The sequence below is a fragment of the Vidua macroura genome, chromosome 6 (genome assembly GCF_024509145.1).
Source record: "Vidua macroura isolate BioBank_ID:100142 chromosome 6, ASM2450914v1, whole genome shotgun sequence".
NCBI classification, from domain to species: domain Eukaryota; kingdom Metazoa; phylum Chordata; class Aves; order Passeriformes; family Viduidae; genus Vidua; species Vidua macroura.
This window is the reverse complement of record NC_071576.1, coordinates 60,899,640-60,918,575: the sequence shown is the minus strand read 5'-3', so window position 1 is coordinate 60,918,575 and position 18,936 is coordinate 60,899,640. Positions and strand designations below refer to the sequence as shown.

The following is an 18,936-nucleotide window of genomic DNA, read 5'->3' as shown; positions in this document are numbered from 1 at the left end:
CAAAAGTCATGTACTTTGCTGCAAAAGTAGCAGGTTTTTTATTTTTATTTTTAATTCTTCAATTCTAAAATGTAGGTACCAGCAAATCTGCTTTGTGGTTTGAATATCCAGACTTAGCCTTTTATTTCAAGGAAACCTGATGCATTCAGTGCAGATACAGATTTAGGTGCCAGAGCTTCTAGACCAAGATTTAGTAAATTAAGGGTAAAATACTGTATTTACAAAACTACTAGGCTAATACTTGAATATTCATTCTCAAAGTGCACTTAGCTCCAACCTGCTGATGCTGAATAAGGGAATAATACCCATGGAGAACCTGTTTTTCCACAGCTGCCCCAGCCCTGGTGCTCCCTGGAGGAGGGAGCAAAGCACACTCACATGCCAGCAGCACTTTCATTCATTCAGACACACACCACAAGGGCAGGGGGTGAAATTCAGCCCCCAGCTAACAGGCTGCCTTTCAGACAGGACAAAGGAAAGCACCAGACTGAGGAGGAGGGCAGAGTGGCATCCTGCATGGATTTGTTAGCTCCAGCTATGGTAGCAGGCCAGGTAATCTCTACAGACACAAGGAAAATCAACAATACCCTTCAAAGATGCCTTGAAATAAAGTGCCTTTAATGAAATAAGGATTTGTTGTGCTGTGTTGCATTTTTGTAAAGCATCCAACTCCCCTTTTAAATCTCACTGCTCTTTGTTCACTTAGAGGACTCCCAGCCTTTATTGTGGTGTGAAACACAAGCACCTCTCCATCTCCCCGAGGAGCACGGTGTAGGCAGCAAAGAGCACCCTTTGAACCAGGGATGAATTATTTCAGTTTATATCATTCCCACTCTAAAGCACAGCAGAATTTTTAATGGAGACATCAGGAGACAGGGACTGCAGGAGATCTAAAATAAGAACACCCCGCCTCCTGTTCCCTGAGCATCTCTATTTCTGCAACACCCTGGGCCTGAGAGACTCAAAAGAGCCATCCCCATCTCTCCCACTCCTGAAAAAGATCAGTTAAAAATGAAAGAATTGAAATAATATTGAAATAAAAACTTTATTGGCACACAAGGCAGGCTGGACCCTTGTACCATACTTGAAGTGGAGCGGTACCCCACCCAGGCTGAAAGGATTCCACACAATCCAGGATGGCAGGAAGGAAAACCTCATTGTGTCTTGCAAAGAGTCCCAAAAATAAAAATAAAAATAAGACACCTTTACTTCATCCTTCTTTAACAGGATGACATTTTTACTTCATCTTTCTTTTCCCGCTCCCTGAAATCTCCTGCTATCCTTGGCTGAGTGGAAAAGAAAAAAAGAATCTTGGTTTCTATGCCTTAGCACACAGGACAGCTGCCTGCACCTTCTTTCCCTTGTACTTAATTCAAGTAAAACCTTCAACAAGATATGCAAGATTAATTTTCTTTTTTAAACAGAGTGAGATAGGAGATAGTATGAATTCTTTTGTGAAAATTAAATAATTAATTCATGGCTCTGCCACTGACAAAAGGCATCACCCTCTGGTTATTCAGTAACAAGATGAAAAATAATTTTTTAAGAGCTCAGAAGGAAAAGCTGTAAGCAGACTGGGCAAAAAATGAGTTTGCCTCCCAGGTGCAGCCAGGTAAACAGTGTCAGCAAGTTTAGGAGCTCCTGGCAGCACTGTCACCAGGCAACATCAAAGGATGGAGCACAAGGAATACGTATCAATTAGACTGCTTGCACTTCCCAGGACCAAGAAAACTACTTTGCTAAGAAAAGGAGGTATATTCTTTATTTGCATGGGTTATGACTCAAAGCAAAATATTTGCTATGTGATTATCATATATATGAAAAGCTGCTGACCACATCTGGACTTCACGTCAGCGTTCCGTATTTGTTAAATGCAAACACAAGGGGTTTGGTATCTAAAAATTCAGAAACCTTGGTACCAGTGGAGTCAGGAGGCTGGCAAGCAGAAGGATTTGTTTAAGAAGAAAAGCAAAGCAGTACTGGCCAACGCTTACTGGTTCTCTCAATGGAAAAGTGTGGAGGAGGTTTTACAGCGACTTCTGTGAGCCAGAGAGAAGTCTGATCAGAGGATCCATGTTTACCCCTGAAAGAATTTCTTACCAAGGTTGTTGACATGGAAACCAAGAAAGAAAGAAGGATAAATAAGAGAAACCTGCAGCTGCCTGTTCCAATGAGCACTTTGTCTTTCCTGACCAATGAGCAAAGTGTAAACTCTGAGTTTTGTAAGAATGTGCAAAAAGCCTGCATGCTAGAATAAAAACAGGTTTGAAGCCTTCTGAAAATGGAGTGTGTTTCTTTGTATTGTGAGCATATCAACTATGCCAGAAAAGCACCACTCCTGCAGGAATCTGCATTTCTTGGCTCACCACTCCCAAGCAAACACCCTGGCAGCCCTGGCTCAGGGAAAGCCCAGCACCACCCCCAGCAGGGGCAGGTGATGCCCCCAGGACCCATCACACATTTCTTGGTTTTCCTACGACAGACACTGCAACAGGCAGTGATGAGATGTGGGAAAGCATTAAAGAACTGACATTACTACTCTAATTTTGTCCCTAAAAGACAAACAAAGTCAACTAGAAAGACATTTACAGCAGCTTATCCTCCAGTTTCTGAGGCTGCCAGGATTCCTATTCTGACTGCTTTAATTCAAGGGGCAGGTCTAACCCTCACAAGCTGACACAAAGGAGTGGCTCCACCACAAATCCATCTCCTACTCAATGAGCTGAGGGATAGCCTCATTCCAAGGAAAAATCCATGTAATGAGTGTCTCCCCTCCATCCTTGAGGACTACACAAAGACCTCCCAGTCTGACCAGCTATGCTTGGACATTCCTGTAGCAAGTAACACCTGAACCTGCTCTGCTCATGGCAAAGAGAAATTCCACCTGCTTTGCTAGAAGAGTAACTTTAGATTTGATGCTCCAATAAGAAATTTAAGTCACTACTTTATCATCTTTGTACAAGATAATAGAAGTCAAATTTCTTCCCAGAATACACAATGTAATTCCCTATAACGAGCTTCACAAACATTGAAGGGCAAAACTTAATCCATAAATTACACAGCACTTCAGCCTTTTAAACAGACTTTTACAAGACACATGAATCATTTATGATTATGCAAGGCAAGTGATTTTACTAATCTAGAGACTTAATACTAGTTCTAGTTGTCTGGCACCATGCAACACAAGCCTAAAAAGTATCCCTGTTTTATTTTAACTTCTTCAGCTTTCCACCAAGCTCCTAAGGAAGCACAGTTAGTACATGATAATTAAGGATGAGCATGGTTTGATTTATTTCTATATCCCAACTCCACTTTCTTTCTATCAATTGTTACTTTCCAGGGGAAAAAATATTTTCTCCAGCACAAAATCTGATGTTCCCTTATTCATTCCCTGCAGCTCTCCCCTTGGTGAGGTAAATCCTCTTGCTCTTGCCCTCACTGCCCCTGCACTACTCTCCAAAGTTTTTTAGAGTTTTTTTGGACCTGAAGAGAAACACTCTGCACCCCTGAGACTGCAGCAGCTGACAAACTAGGAGAGAAAGAAACACCACAGCAATACGGTGTCACCTTTTTGAGGATTTTCCTAAAATCTAGTTTTGTTACAAACACTAAAAGACATGCATCATCCTTACTGTTTGGGTTTTGTTTTTTTTTTTTTTAAATACACAATATCTGTTTCACAGTACAAAATTACAACCAGAGTCTAAATATATCTATTTGGAAATATTGCTTCTGTTAACTGAAGGGAACTCATTGTGAAATATCTATATTCATTGACAGTTACACAACTGGGTATTAGATCAATACAATTAACATTTAAAAAATAAGATCAGACTACACAAAATTTATCACCACTGAATCCATTTGCGTTGACCATTTGTTTTTTTTTTTTTTTTTTCCTACATCTTGATTGTTAGGGTGAAATAATCAAGCACAGTGGGGTGCAATTTGAGTCTCTAGCAGTAAGAACTGTGGGTGTAACAAAATACATTCCCATTTCTCTGTCTCCGAAGTACAGGCTAGGCACCACAGCAATTCAAACTGCTCAGATTACCTCAAAGGAGTGGCATTTGAAAGGATGGGGATGCTAATTCTCTGTTCTATCTGCAGCACATTCAGCCTTTTGCTGTTTGCTGAGGCTCCCAGTCAGTGACTAATTGTGTGAGTGAGCACTTAACGTGACAAACTCCTTGTCCTACAGCTCAGGGAACAGCAATGGCCTTTGCAAACAGCAACCCAAGCTCTGCCCAGGCACATGAAATGCAGAAAAAAGGCAGGGCTAGCACTGCACTTCCCTGTGGCCATTGACCCAAGGAGGCTGGACTATCACTGTCTAAATAACTGGATGCAAAACTTATTTTATGTATGCTGAACAAAGCCTATATTTCATTTGTGCCAGATATTCCGAATCCTTTCTTGAAAAACATTAGCATGTGTCTGCAGATGCAATTTCTGTAATATATTGTTTTGCTACAATTTGTACCAGATAAGGCTTGAATTATTAGGTATTTCTGCTGTCTTCATTCAGAGTTTTAGTACTCCCTGTGAAAATACAGCTTTTATCTTGCTATTAGTAAAGCCTGCAAGGAAGAGATAAGAGTACACTGACCATAGGAAAACTCATTTTCTCAAAAGGCAGCAAGATGAGATTCTACATATTTTCATTCAGAACTGTAATTTTTCACATTCACCTGGTTATATGTTTCAATTTCAAAGTCTGCCATAAAATGGGACTTGAAAAGTTATTCTAAATTAAATGCCTCCAACTACTATTTACAAGGACTATGTCTAGAGCTTCCAGAACCATGGCATCAAAATTTAAAAGTCATGTTGTTCCCACCAGATATATCATGTGAAAAATAGGATTCACTCACAGCTGTAATGTAGAGGGGGAAAACCCCCACTATTTTGCAATCTGCTTCTGAGGAAACCTAAGAATAGAATGTTTCAGTGGGAAGGAACCTACCCTGATCACCCAGCCCCACTTCAGGGCTGACAAGAGGCTCAAGGATGTTCCTAAGGGCTAAATTACACTGAAATGTAATTTACATGTCCAAATGACACTTAAACCCTAGCAGGCTCTGGGCATTGATCACCTCCCTGGGAAACCTGTCCCAGTGTTCCACCACCCCACCATCCTTGAGGTGTCACACTATATTAATAGTTAGATACACTTTCAATTTGCTCACAGTATTTAAGAATAAAAAACTTTACAGTAACTGAGACTATTGGCTCTGCTAATGAAGCAAAGCTGCAGTTCTGTAAATCCAATTACCAGTTCATATCCTGCACTCAAAAATAGTTGAACAGGCACTTACTGAACAGATAGTGAGAAAGCTGACTTTTAATAGCAAAATTCTGAGCCACATGACCATTTTCAACAGAAAAAGCTGGTCATGTCTACAGGAAAAAAGATAATTAGGAAATGAAGGGCAGGAATTTTCATAAGGAGCTAAGTGGCTGCAGGAAATGGGGACAGGGCAGTGTCAGAGATAGAGCCACTGCATGAATGGGCAGTGATAGGCAAGACTGCTCCTCAGTCTCTTCTTGAAAATTCTCATTAGAGCTTCATCACCCCAAGCCTTTAATAAAACCTGCAACAGCCTTCAGAAACAATTAACCACAGCATATCAAGTTAACACACTCGACCAGCACCTCTCCTCTCAGAGGCAGCAGCCTGGAGGATCTCTGCCTGAACATCTCCCTCACTGACTAACTGCAGAAATTAGACTGAAGACTTGAAAAGGACATTTCTGAAACTGCAAACATAAAACTAGATTTATCTGGAAGTCTGGGAAAGAAAGGAACCCAGGGGTCCTGAGGATGGTGAGAGAACAGCTCAGAGCAGAAGGCTTTGGAAAAGGGTGCAAAAGAAAAACTTGTGAAATGCCCTCTGCAGACAGAGTAACATTCCCTAGTTAACCAGTGTTGAGTATGTAAACAAATAATGTGAACTATGTAAACAAATAATTACCAATTTAAAAATCTGCAAGGGAAAGAAGTCTTTTTGTTTAATCTATTAGACTGAGAGACCCAGTACCTTTAATTTTCTGATGCACCAGGAAAGGAATCAATCCATACAAATACTTGGATAGAAAATGCTTAGGTACGAGCAAAGTGCATTCCAGAAGTGCAGGAATACAAGGCCTGAGAATATGGACAACCTCTTTGTTACTTACAGTAAACATTGATCCAGAAGTGATGAAGGATTAATGCACTGCAGTAAATAAACTTTGCTACTAATGATATAGTTTGGAATATAAAAGAACTACCTACCCCATCTAATTCCTGAATACCTACTCTAGTGTAAAGAGCAAACGCTTCACTAATAAATAAGAGCTCAGAGACAGAGCTACTAAAACTAGCAACTGTGCTTCGGTTTGCACCTTAGTGAAATTTGATTAATTTTCACAAAGAGACAAATCTGCAGGAGTAGCACCCGCCTCTACCCCCTTACAAAAAATGCTGGGCTCTTAGTCCTGCAGGGAGGGCCTTCCTTCATGTTAATATTTTGAAAAGAATGCACAATTTTCAGGCACCACTCTCAAGAGACTAGACAGAATCTAGAGGGTATACAGAGAAATATTTATTTATAGGCTGCCTTAAAAAAAAAAAAAACAACAGTGGTGACAAAACTCTTTAGTGATTTTTCTGATTGGAGAATGATTCTGAATTGCAATCACTCCCTCCTTCATTTATTTCAGACATCAAATACAACTCTTTTGGTTTTAATCTGATTATAAAAAAAGAAGCAATTTCTCATGTGTCTTTTCTCTTTCTTCCTATCTACAGCATCCTGTAGATGTTATCTCTTCTCATTTTGGAGTTTTACTTTCTTTCCAGAACACACTTTCATTAGAAAAACATGCCCCCCACCCCAATCTGCAGCCCACCTGTTATTACTTGCACTGCTATTCTTCCTGACTAACTGAGCCCCAGTACTGCAAACATCTCTCATAGATTAGGAGTGAAGCTGCAGAAACAGCCCTTTTAAGTCATGATGAAAAGCACACTCTGTGCTCTTCAAAACAAAAGACAGACAGTGTCACTTCTCTTTTACTTTACCACCCTACAGCTCTGACATTGAAAAACTGCCCAGAAATTGGGGGTGAAGAAGAGAACTGCTACATGGCTAAGTTTTCTTTTCCTGGGAGTCTGCTGAACTGGCTGGTTTTTGATGAAGCTCCCAGATGCACAGCTCACATAAACACTGCCAGCTTTTTTTCCTTGCTCTGTTCCTACCCACTCCTTCATATGTTCTCCATCTCAGGAAAACCATTACCTTTTTTTTATTTAGGCAATCTGCCCATTATGAAATGGAATGTAATATTAGCTGTATGAAGTAATTTACAAATGCTAAGCACCCACTATGTTCTAGCCAGATTCTTCTTCATAACCAGATTCTCAATCTCATTTTAATGAAGAGTCAATTTTCAACATGCCCCGTGGCTTGTAATTTCCTCTTCAATTTCACACTCCCTTTAAGCCACGGGGGAAAACACCACCCCACATTCACAGCCCTGCAAACTTGCTTCCTTCCCAACTTAGGCATTTGGGTTTTTCCCGTGTGCTTCAGCTCACTTCTGCTGCTCATCCCTTTTTCAGTGTCTTTTGTATTTTACAGAAGCAGTGGGAAGTTCTAGGATGTGTTTTTGGGTAGCTAACATTCCCAGATCTACTGGGACCCTTTGCAGTTCTTAGGAAGCATGCAAAGCAGCAGTGACTTTCCTCCTAGAATTAGTTTTTTATCATTTAACTCTCAAATTATAGGATTCAAAAGCACATCTAGCACCCATGGATTGCAAGATAATCTCTAACATGACAAAATGCAATGAGATAAATTAAAGATTTGCAGTCTTAGCTGTTGCCTAGATCACTGAAGTTAAAAAGTTTCATTAAGAGGGAAGCCCAAAGCCAAGATATTTGGCCCATCTCATTGGGATAAAGATCCCTAATTTGTAAAATCAGACAAATTACACCATTTGTCTACTTCAACTGCTTTTCAAACAGAACAGTCCCTCAGCAAGGCCACTGGAACTGAACACAGGCACTCCTCTAATGCTTTTTTCAGCTGATTTAATAAGATAATAGGCACCAGTGCCTATTATCTGAGGAGCACAGACACCCACTGCAGTCTGCCAGTGCCACCAGACAGGCTCTGCCCTATAATCCAAGCTGGAAATTCCTTGCAATACTCAGACCTAAAAGCAAGGCAGGGATCAGACCACTGCAACAGATTACATGGAATAAAGGGCATGTGAGGCACCACTACCTAGGGGGAAAAAAGCCAATTGTTCCTCTCACACCTTACAAGGCTGTGACTTAAGATTTCATTTATTAAGACTCTTAATTTGAAACCATTGTGTTTTCTCATGTCTATCAGAAATCAATGTCCATTACAGTAATGTACAGCTATTAAAAAAAAAAATCTTTCCTGCTTTCATTTTGCTATCCTCAAATTCTTTAAGAAAGTAGCAGTTGACTATGTGGGTGTTTTAGGGGGCACTGAGTTCCCCATTAGGTTTATAGTTTTATAATTTCTCACTATACTCATCACGTGCCTGCAGCTTTGACACATTCTTTTCAGATAAAAAGGATTTGCAAAAAAGGGCAGAAAAGAGTAAGTTTGATAAGCATATTTTTTTACAAACTGTCAATTATAGTATTTCAGAGAATTTGTTTTAGTAAAATATGGCTATCAAATAATGATAATTTTTATGGAAGAAATATCTGTTCATTCACTAAGCATATGTTGAAAGTACACCTGAGCAGTTTACAATTTCAAAGAGATCTTACTTCCTAAAGAGATCCTAAAAATTAAAATTTTATAAAAGCTACACATCTGTAAGGCAGCCTCCACAGGGACTCAGCAAAAAGGGCTGATAGCCCAAATGAAGATATCTTAAGACCAGAAAGAACTTCTGAGTGGTCAAATTCATTCAGTGGCCATGCATTCATGGCTCACATTTTCTAGCATGGAACTGGTCTCATAAAGGCTCTCCCCAGTAAAGCCAGCCAAACAAGCAATTCTCCTAAGGAAAAGGAATACAGGTTATTCAAAGAGAAAAAAATAGTACTTGAAGATGTAATTATGTCATCCAGCATAATCTTCTTTTATAATATTAGCACAAGACCAGCTTGGCCTATTAGCAGAGAACAAATTGTTCGTAATATTTTGCCTCTGTTCTTAGAACATAAAGAGCAATTTTCCAATAATTTGTAGCAGAAATGGCCCAGAGAATGGCCTCAGCCTCCAAAAGTGCCTAAGGGCTCTCATGTCTGACCACACAAGCCACTGTCTCATCACAGGAAACCATAAATCAGAAATCTCAAAGTTAATAGTGCAGAATAATGCTCAGGCACAAGTAATTCTCTGCAGCCCAGCATCGATTTGCAGCTGACAAGATGTTGTTCATTGTACACTGCATTACAAAATAAACCCTAGCAAAGGTAACCCACTAAACCCAAACCAAGCACACTTCAACTGTAGTGCTATGAAATGAATCTTTAAAGGAAGGGATGTGGTTCCTGGCTTTGCCATGGATGTCCTATGAAATAATTAAGAAACAGGATTATGTCAATCATTTACTAAAGTTGGGTAATAATCTGCCTCAGAGGATGACTGAGCTGCTTTTGGTTTACATGAATGAAGTATTCCTGCTGATGTTCAGGGAAGTTATTTTTCTAATATAGGTAGCTGCCCTCATCAAAAATCTTTCACATGTCTGTCAGAAATCAAGGAAACTCCCCTGTGTCTTTTTTGAAAATGCACATTCTTAATCATAACTACTGGGAAATCTCATCTATAATATTAAATTAATATTGGAGAAGGAAAGACTATACCTGAAGAGTCAATCACAGAATTAAACACCCAGATTTCTGTCTTTTGGCCATGAAGAGAAAACAGAATTCTCTGTGAAAACAGCATTCAGTGGTAAAACAGTTTCCTTCAAGATAGGAGTATTACTGCAGGGTCCTCTCAGTATCTAGCTACCACATCTGGACTGATCACCAACAAACTAATCTGAAACCACATGAACAATGCAAATCTTTCTGGTAAAAACTTGACCCAAAAACTTTTCATGGACATGCTCTGCATAACTACTCTGGATCCTCTTTCCAGCACTGTTGAATTTGAGTGTAATTACTATCCTAGCTAATTACAAGCTACTCTAGCTTGTATTACAAACCCCTCAAGTTTCTAGACTATTTTCTAGACTATTTTCCCCTTAAACACTGTACAAGTAGAGTTTTTAAAGTGAGTTCCTCTTCTCCTTCCCTAACTTTCAGCTTCATGCCCTCAGAGGTTAAAGCTAAGCCTGCTCAGCTTCCATCCACAGGAATTTATTGAAAAAAGAGGATCAAGACAAAAATATTTGTATAGCTACTTTTAAATCTATGAGTTGATGTTAGTGCTTAGATCACTTAATAAATTGCTTCACACTTGAATAATTGGCTACGTAGAGATGCACTGAAGTTGGAAAATAAAACCACAGATTAAACATTTCCATGCTTTAGAAATGAAACGTAGGTGACACTACCACTGAAAAGTGAGAGGGGTTAGCTCTACACTGAAGTCTTTTAATTTTACAGGTCAACCCAAAATGACTGACACTTTATGTGAGGTTCCCATTTGCTTGTGGGCTTTTTTCTATACACGGTGTGCTGTCAGAACTATAGAATTAAAACCCATTTAAGTCAGCTGCACTTCTAAGACAAAAAACTTGTAAGGACAATTCATTATGTTGTTCCTATCTGAAATTCACTGGTGTTGGTTTAGCAGAGAGAAGAGCTGCTCTGATGTCAGATTTCCATCTAACAGTTGTGCTAACATTAATTTCCCATGCAGCCTAGGTAGGTGCATTTGCAGCTTATTTCACCTCTTAGGGGGAAGATGAAGTGCAGAAGCCCATGATAAAAGCAGTACAGAAACTCACAGCCCTTGTAGCCTGAACAAGAGAGAGATGGAACACCACTGATCTCCCAGTTTCCTCCCACCTATCCCCCTCTCAGTATACTGAGAAGAAATACCAGGGGTTAGAGTCACATATTTAAGCTAAAGATTCTGATTTTGGACTAATGAAGAGGAACTGGCACAGGTAAACACCCAGCCTTACCAAAGGTCAGCCTTGAACCACATGCTAAAAAGAACACCTGTTTATTGACCAGAAATGTGCTGCTTTTACAGACACCTGTACACAACAAATAAATACTGCTGGCAGTTCTGCCCCTCACGCTAGGGAATACTCAGAACAATTACAGCTTCTTTGCACTAAAGCCCTATTTGGGATTAATAATCTCATTTATTGGTTTCTTTTCACAGGGAAAAGTGTGTTTTCTTCTGCACCCCACCACCACCAAGTGCTGGCCATGCAAAATGAGACACATAGTAGGGAACTGTTGTTTTGAGAGAGCAGAACATCTGTTCAGTTTGATACTTCTCGCCCCTACCCCTCTAATCAAGCATTTTGGGGCTTTTCTGCTACAGTTGATCATTCAGAAGCCCAAGGTAAAGTGTTCTAAAACTTTCTACAGAAAAGAGCCTCTACAGTAGATGAACAGCAGGCAATTATTTGATTCAGGACTTGACTTTGACTCCTAGGCTAGGTGCATTGTTATGTAAATACAGAATACATTCAGACAGCACTTACATTACAGAATGCTGCAAATGCCTGCAAAGAGAAAATTAAAGCAGTGTTTAAAATGGTATGCAGGCTTCCAGCTAATTTAATTTGCATAGAAGCACGTGAGGGATCTCAGAAATCCCAAGATAGCTCCTTTTTCTTCTATTTTGCTGCTTTAAGCTAGGATGCCAAGGGCAGGCTTGATATAAAAACACCAAGCACACGTCAATACCAAAGCACTCTGTAAAAGTGACACGTAACTAACACAGCAGCTTAACTGACTACCTCCAACACTGGCAGAAAAAATTCTGCTAAGTACAAAACAGAGACTTGCTACCAAAACATAATGTAAGCCCTCTAGATTGAGAAGGTGCAGCTCCCAGCAAGGCAGCCAAGGTTCCCAAGGAAAGATGTGGATCTCCCCAGGTCCAAACTTGAGGCCAGCTTTGGAAGAGAACGGTGCTTGGCAATGGAGCTCGGCTCGGTTTGGGCGTGTGCCATCATGGTGATGTAGCAGCCTTAAAAAAATCCACTCTGAGAAGGCTCAGCAACACGGTGAAGCATCACCACAAAACCTCTGTGATGGACTGAGTCAGCCAGCACTTGAGAACTGACTTCCAGTACTGACTGCAGCAGAAATGTCTGCTCACAGGTGAAAACCAGCATTTTCTAGAGAGTTACAGCAACTCTGCCAGCCTGGCAGGCAAACACAGCTACCACCAGAGGGTTCAAGCAGCTGCAGCAACTCAGCAGGTGCTCAACATTTCCGTGCATTAGAGGCACAAAGGTGCACTGCAAGAGCAGTGAAAAATGTTTGACTGTGAAGCTTGTGCAGAAATGACAGACCGCTAGAAGTCTAAGGACACCTCCTCAGTGCAGGGTCTTCATCTGACTCAGACAGAAGATCAACCAGAATGATCAAATTTAATTATTTGAAAACATCAGTACTTTTCTCGCTGTCAAATTAAAAAAACCCACAGCTGACCTTATTCATGACTTTTCTAGGGGTAACCCCAAACTTTGGAAGCATCAGTAAAATGACAAATAAATATGCCTCTTTTCTTTTGTAAATAGCTGATAATGCAACAGTATTTTTTTTAACAGCTAAGACTACTAGCAAGAAACTTACCTCCATTTGCTTAGTGACAGAAAAAATATTCCTGAATTCAGGTCTGACAGCTGATTTTAAAGTTTGACAGTATTTCCCTTTTAATACCTATCCTGTACACATACAAAAAAGCATGTGCTTTTGTCTATCAATCTGAAATTGAATTCCCCCTCCCAAAAAAAACAAGGCCTGAATTAAATTTAGTCCCATCTTATGTGGGAGAACTTAAATTTTTATCCTGTAACAACATATCATACAGCCTGTCTCCTGCTCAGGCTTACAAGCACTGATATTTTATCTAGAGCAAATACTGTGGAATATTCTGAAGTGCTTGCCCATCCTACTCAAGGACTTCTGAGCAGAATTTCACTTGAGCTAAATTTATTGGTAACATTTCCCTGGGGAATGGTAACTGGTGGACAACAATCATGGGCAAGTAAGGTACCAGGGTAGCAATTTCTTAGGGGGTGGAGTAGGGATGGGGACCCTGCTCTGCATTTAGCTTGCACCCACTGCACTTCTTTGGGTGACTTGGACTAACAAGTCATGCATTTGGGACTGTTTTAAGAGTGCATTTTTACAAAAAACCCTTAAATAGCTAGTAGGGTTTTCCAGGGCACCTATGTGTGCTTTTAAACATTTATCCCTTTCTATTTAGAACCAGTCCATTTGAACTTTACATTCTTTATTATAAATGAACTGTACTTTCTCCTAGTCACTTTTCATCCAACTATTGGCCATCATCACATGGAGTAAGAATATCTAGAACAATCCTACAATTAGGCAGAATTTAAAATTCCCAAAGCCACAGTCCATCAGGACCAGAATGACAAAATTCCCCCAGTGAAATGAAACCTGCTAGACTAAGGCTCTCAGTGTAGGGCCTGCTGTTCTGATCTGGTATGAAGGAAATGTTTCTTCACCTGGCTGCACTGTCAGGCTGTGCAGGGACACTTCCAAAGCACTTTGCTGGTAACTAAAACTATTAATTACTCAATGCCATGGCAAATCTTGGGAAGGGGTCAATTGACATAGCTGGTGGAAGGAAAACTGCAAGCTAAGCTTCCAAAAGCAAATGTGCTACAAAAGCAATTTTCTGTGCACTTATTCACTGTCACTCATCTTCAGCTTGTATGAATTGTATATTAGAAATGCTTAACACCTTTAAGTAGCTGCAAGCCTACATATATTAAATTACCATCCTTCTAGCCCCTGCTGCATTAACATCAATAGCAAGGCTGCTTGTACCTCAAGTTCCAGCATGCTGTAATGCAATTTTCTAAGTATCTGTGATACAATTATGAAACAGTAACCTACAGAGACTAACTAAAGCATGTTTCAGGGAAAGTTTAAAAGAAATTAATTCTGAACTGCTTCTACAATATAGTGCCCACCACAGGCTGTTAAACGTGCTTGCATACTTTACAGATGCAATACCATTACTAACCAGCAGCTATTCAATTATGCATAAGCATAATTTAGAAATAGCAAGAGCACCAGATTTCTTCTGCAGTAATTACAATGTTAAGAAGTTTGTCATGGGATTAATTTGAGATTTATTTTTTAGATCAAATCTGCAGTTACATTTCATTACTAGGGAATCTGCCCCCCAGCCCCCTTGCTGCCCCACCTGAAATGGTCAGTACAATTGTGGCACTGAAAGAACATGTCTGAGCTGTGCAGTGACAGCTTCTTGCCAAGGCCTCCTGGGACCTCCTCATCATCTGAAAGATGAACTGCAAGCACACTTTGGAAGATGCAGCACCCAGCAATACCTGAGAGTTCACAATTCTTACACTGAATACACTCCTGCACCTGCCCATAAAAACACACAAAGACAGTACTGTGATGGGTAGGTAGGAATGGAGAAAAGGCAGGCCAATACTGGGTTCAAGACAACAAAAAGAAAGAGGAAATCCAGCTCTGTCTTCCCACTCCTTTACACACAGCACCAAAGCATGTTTTTGCACTCAGACTGAAGCTGCAGATGATAAAATCCTTTTCATTGAAATTATAAATATATTCTACATACATTATTTTTCTAAGTACCTATGAACTTTTAGGTAGCCTGGATAAATTACCTGTAGACAATTTGCACTGATAAGCTCACCCACTCCTATTCCTACTCTATGATTTAAAAAGAACATTATGCTGTGTGACATTATAATCTAAACATATATGTTCATAAAACACATGAACACAGATGCACATACATAGTCTGAGAGATTCCTCAGGAATCCACAGGCATAGAACCTATAGTAAGTCTTCATTTAACCATAAAAATTTTCAAAATCCTAAATTAAAAGAACCTTTTAAATATAGTTTGATGTTTAAATGCAGTTCCACTGAACACAATGAAGTTAGCTCACATGCTAACTTCACATCTGTTTTAGCTGCAGGATAGCACATATACACCTACACACCTGCCACCCCATTTTTGCAAATCTTAATTTCAGAGTTCATTTTTGTTTCGTTTAAACAGTAAAATGTATTTGAAAACCCATACTTCGAGGGTGAACAACAGCTGAAGGAAGTTGACTTTGTTGCAGTATGGACATAGAAAATACTATAAACTGAACAACTAGGCATTATTTTAGTCCAAATGCAAGACCTGAAATGTATTTTAAGCAATGTGTTCATTCTCACAAAAACCAATACAGAAGTATCAGACTGTTTATAGCAAGAATGTACAGTCATGTCTTGTTCTAGTTTCACTGGTTATTTCTGACTATTTCAAGCAGTAATGCAAACCATGAAGAACTGGACAGAGTATCTTGTCCTCATTAGAATCTCTATTTCATATAGAGATATTACAGGAATTTAAGGAGGTAAGACACTTAATCCTCCATTACAATATTAAACTTTCCAAATTAGCTGATTTAGAGGAATAGTTTGAATTAAGGATAAAAACTATGTAATTTAACCTTATGTACAAGCTGTTTTGCTGAAACTCAGAGCCAGGGTGAAAGCAGGAATAAAATTACCACAGCCTCAGCATACTAACTCTTCTCCTTTTGGAGTACATCAGAGATGTTAAAGCTCTGAAAGCCTTGAGCCCAGCAATCTACAAGAGCACTGCGTACAGCACTTGCCAAGAGATCAGCACTGTGTGCTCACTGGAACTGGTGCAAGCTAAGATTAATGCACAGCCCCTGCCACAGGGCCTGTCCAATCTGCTTTTAATGCAACAGAGACAGCCCAGCTGTTTACACTTCAGGTTAACAGTGAGGTCTTGTCTCAAGATGCAACAGGACTCCACCCAAGAGAAGTTATTACTGAAAACTGTGCACAAACTCAATTAAAAAAGAACACCTTTCTAATCATCTGCCTAGCCTCAAAATGTAACATTTATGATGGTCCAATGAACCCTGGAAATGCTCCCATGTTTTGTATTATGATTATTTGTCATTACCAAACCAGCTAAACCCCAATACAGATCAGATTCAATCTACTGTAAGATTTCCTCATGTGCAGTTAACTACATGTGTGTAACATGCACAAAGCAAATGCTACCTCTGCAATGTTATATATTATGGACCAAAGCATATTCCTTCTCCTCACTTTGGAATTGTTTATGTAAGAAATAGAAAAAAAAAAGTCATAGGATATTAGGTACACAACATGTCATTGCAGAAATCAAAACTGTCACTGGATATGGAGCACTCATCATTCTGAAGCCCCTGGTGAGAAAAATCAAGAGAAAAACAAGGGGGGAAACCCAAAGCACACGTGTAAATGAAGACCATTGGTACTAACAGAACACAGGAATGCCATGGGGAAGGGCTTGCTTCTACAGACCTTCCAGCTAAGAAAAGTCACTGGATTTCATCCCAGCCACGACTCAAAGCCTTCCCACAGTCTGTAAAGACTCTGCAGCAAACAGTCACATATTATTTTATGTAGTAGCACTAGCAGAGAAGGTTTAACGGAAAGTGTTCTCTCAACCATCATGCTTCTCAAAATCTGAATAAAGAACATCAGGAAACTCAACCAGCTGGCAGCTGGAAGAGATATAGAAAAGAATCACAGATTACAATTACAGTTTCCCTCTCCCAAGCAGATGGAGAACCAATCCATAGCAAATACAGCATACACAAGAAACCTGTTTTTACTTCGGGTTCTTTCATGTTCAGACATAAGAAGCCCAAGTTTGTGCCTGACCTGACACACAGATTCCCCCCTCAAAATATCGAAGGATCAATGAATGACTTCAACAGAAGAAAGCACACAGCAAGTTTTCACTGTCCTTGTCACATTTGAAAGTGAGACTTCAGAAGTGTTGTGAACAAGAGCATATAGCTAACGTGGCTAACAGGGATATATTTCTGTCACCCCACATGGAAAGAATACAACAGAACAGGAAGTAGCTTGTGTTTATTCATGTGTAAATAGCAACACACTACAGAAGAGGGTTCAGAGTAATCTCTTCATTAGGCATCGCTTCCACTTCAAAAATGTCCTAAAACTTCCCCATAGGATTTTTAATGATCAAATACAGCAAATAGAATTATGAAGAAACCCACTAGTGTTGTACTGCACACATCTTCTCAAACTACAAGTGTCAGTATGTGGGCAGCTTTCAGATATTACACAGCTTGTAGGACCAGGGGAACTATGCAAGATGTAGACACACCTGTATTGACACTTTCAGCAGAAAAGACAGGAAAAAGGTGCATTCACTTTCTAGTGCAAGTCTACAATAATCACACAGACAGAACAACATTTATTAACAGGAATGGAACAAGTCCACACATGAATAAGAAAAGATCATAAATAATACAGTTGTAAAAAAGATTGAAAATCTCAGACTGAGGCAGTCAAGACTGTGCAGTATGGGTATTTGTACAGAGCACCTGTACAGCAGTTTCTCAAAGCAGCTCACCATGAGAAATGTGGCTGGCTAGTGGGGTGGGCATGGATTATCATGGGGATGCCTTCCACTAAGAAATTCACTAAGATCAGCTGGTGATACACACAATATATCCAGTTGAAAGTACCACTAAACAGAATCTCAGGCAAGAAGTCTATTCTACTTTGACTTCTGATCATTCCAACTTCATCCTGACAGAAGTCAGTTCCCATTTTTCCCCATGCAGAATTCTGGTGGCATGTACAACATTCTCCTTTCTGAATTCATAAGTAGACTAAAGTAAAACAGGGGAAGAAAATGCTTTGAAGAAACACAGACATTTTAAACAAAAACAATCATTTTTCTAAATGGTTTTATTTACATTTTTCATATACAAGTACGTTAAATGATACATTCTGACTAGTATCCACACCAGTGTGAATTACATGGATTAAAGATACTGATGTATTGCATATGATGAAATGCAAAACAATCAACCCTAAGCTGTGGTCCCACCCCCTGAATCCTCACACAGCATCTGTTTGTTACCAAGACATTTAAAATTCAAAATGTCCACAGGAAATAGAAGTTATCTAAACAAATGTATCTGGTTGCATTTCTTTAGGACAAGCAATAACACAGGAGTCTTACTTGCAAAATTCTCAAGACAAAAAATACATATTAACAGCCAAACCTTTTACATGCATGTTACCAGCTTTGTATTTCTTGTTTCTAGACTTGAGCTATTTGCCACCACTGTCTTCTGGATATGATTTTTATGTCTTTAATTATGGCAACCTTTCAACCCCTACTAACAATGTTCAAAGTGACCAGGATATAATGCTGTACACTCAAAAAAGGTAAAAGGTGTGGTGTGAACTGGCCTGAAGCATTCAGGACAGAGAGGAAAGTTTCCATTCAGAGTAACTGGAACTAAAAATTCCTTAGATAATTTAAAAAAATGTTGCAAATATGTGAAAACAGTTTAATAAATGTGCCTAAGAGGATTTTTCAACCTGGTGATTTCTCAAAGGAAACTAGCAGAGAAAAAAAAGGCAACTTAAAAAGTTTGCTTCAGAACTACTTAAGTACTTAAGACACTGGCAAAGTAAATGTTCTTTCATGAGCATGAAAAGCATTATCAGGTCTTTCTGTATCTAAAAGAAGGTTCAGTCAGTCAGTGACAAAGGAAACAGTAACAGACAGCTGGGCCTATGGGATCACAGGGTATTAAAGTGGATTTATTTTCACATTTCTGTAGCACCTTTTAGGCAGGTGCCAAAAGCACTTTAATGACTAAAGCAGCCTCACAACAACCCTGTGAGGTAGGTAGGTATCTGTTTCATAATGGCAAA

At 39.5% G+C, this 18,936-nt stretch overlaps 1 protein-coding gene across 1 annotated transcript in view; it reads right to left on the bottom strand.

Moving 5' to 3' along the window:
- Positions 1-18,936, bottom strand: part of CSTF3 (cleavage stimulation factor subunit 3) — a 47,929-nt gene that overhangs the window by 16,092 nt on the left and 12,901 nt on the right. The gene's annotated exons all lie outside the window — the stretch shown is intronic.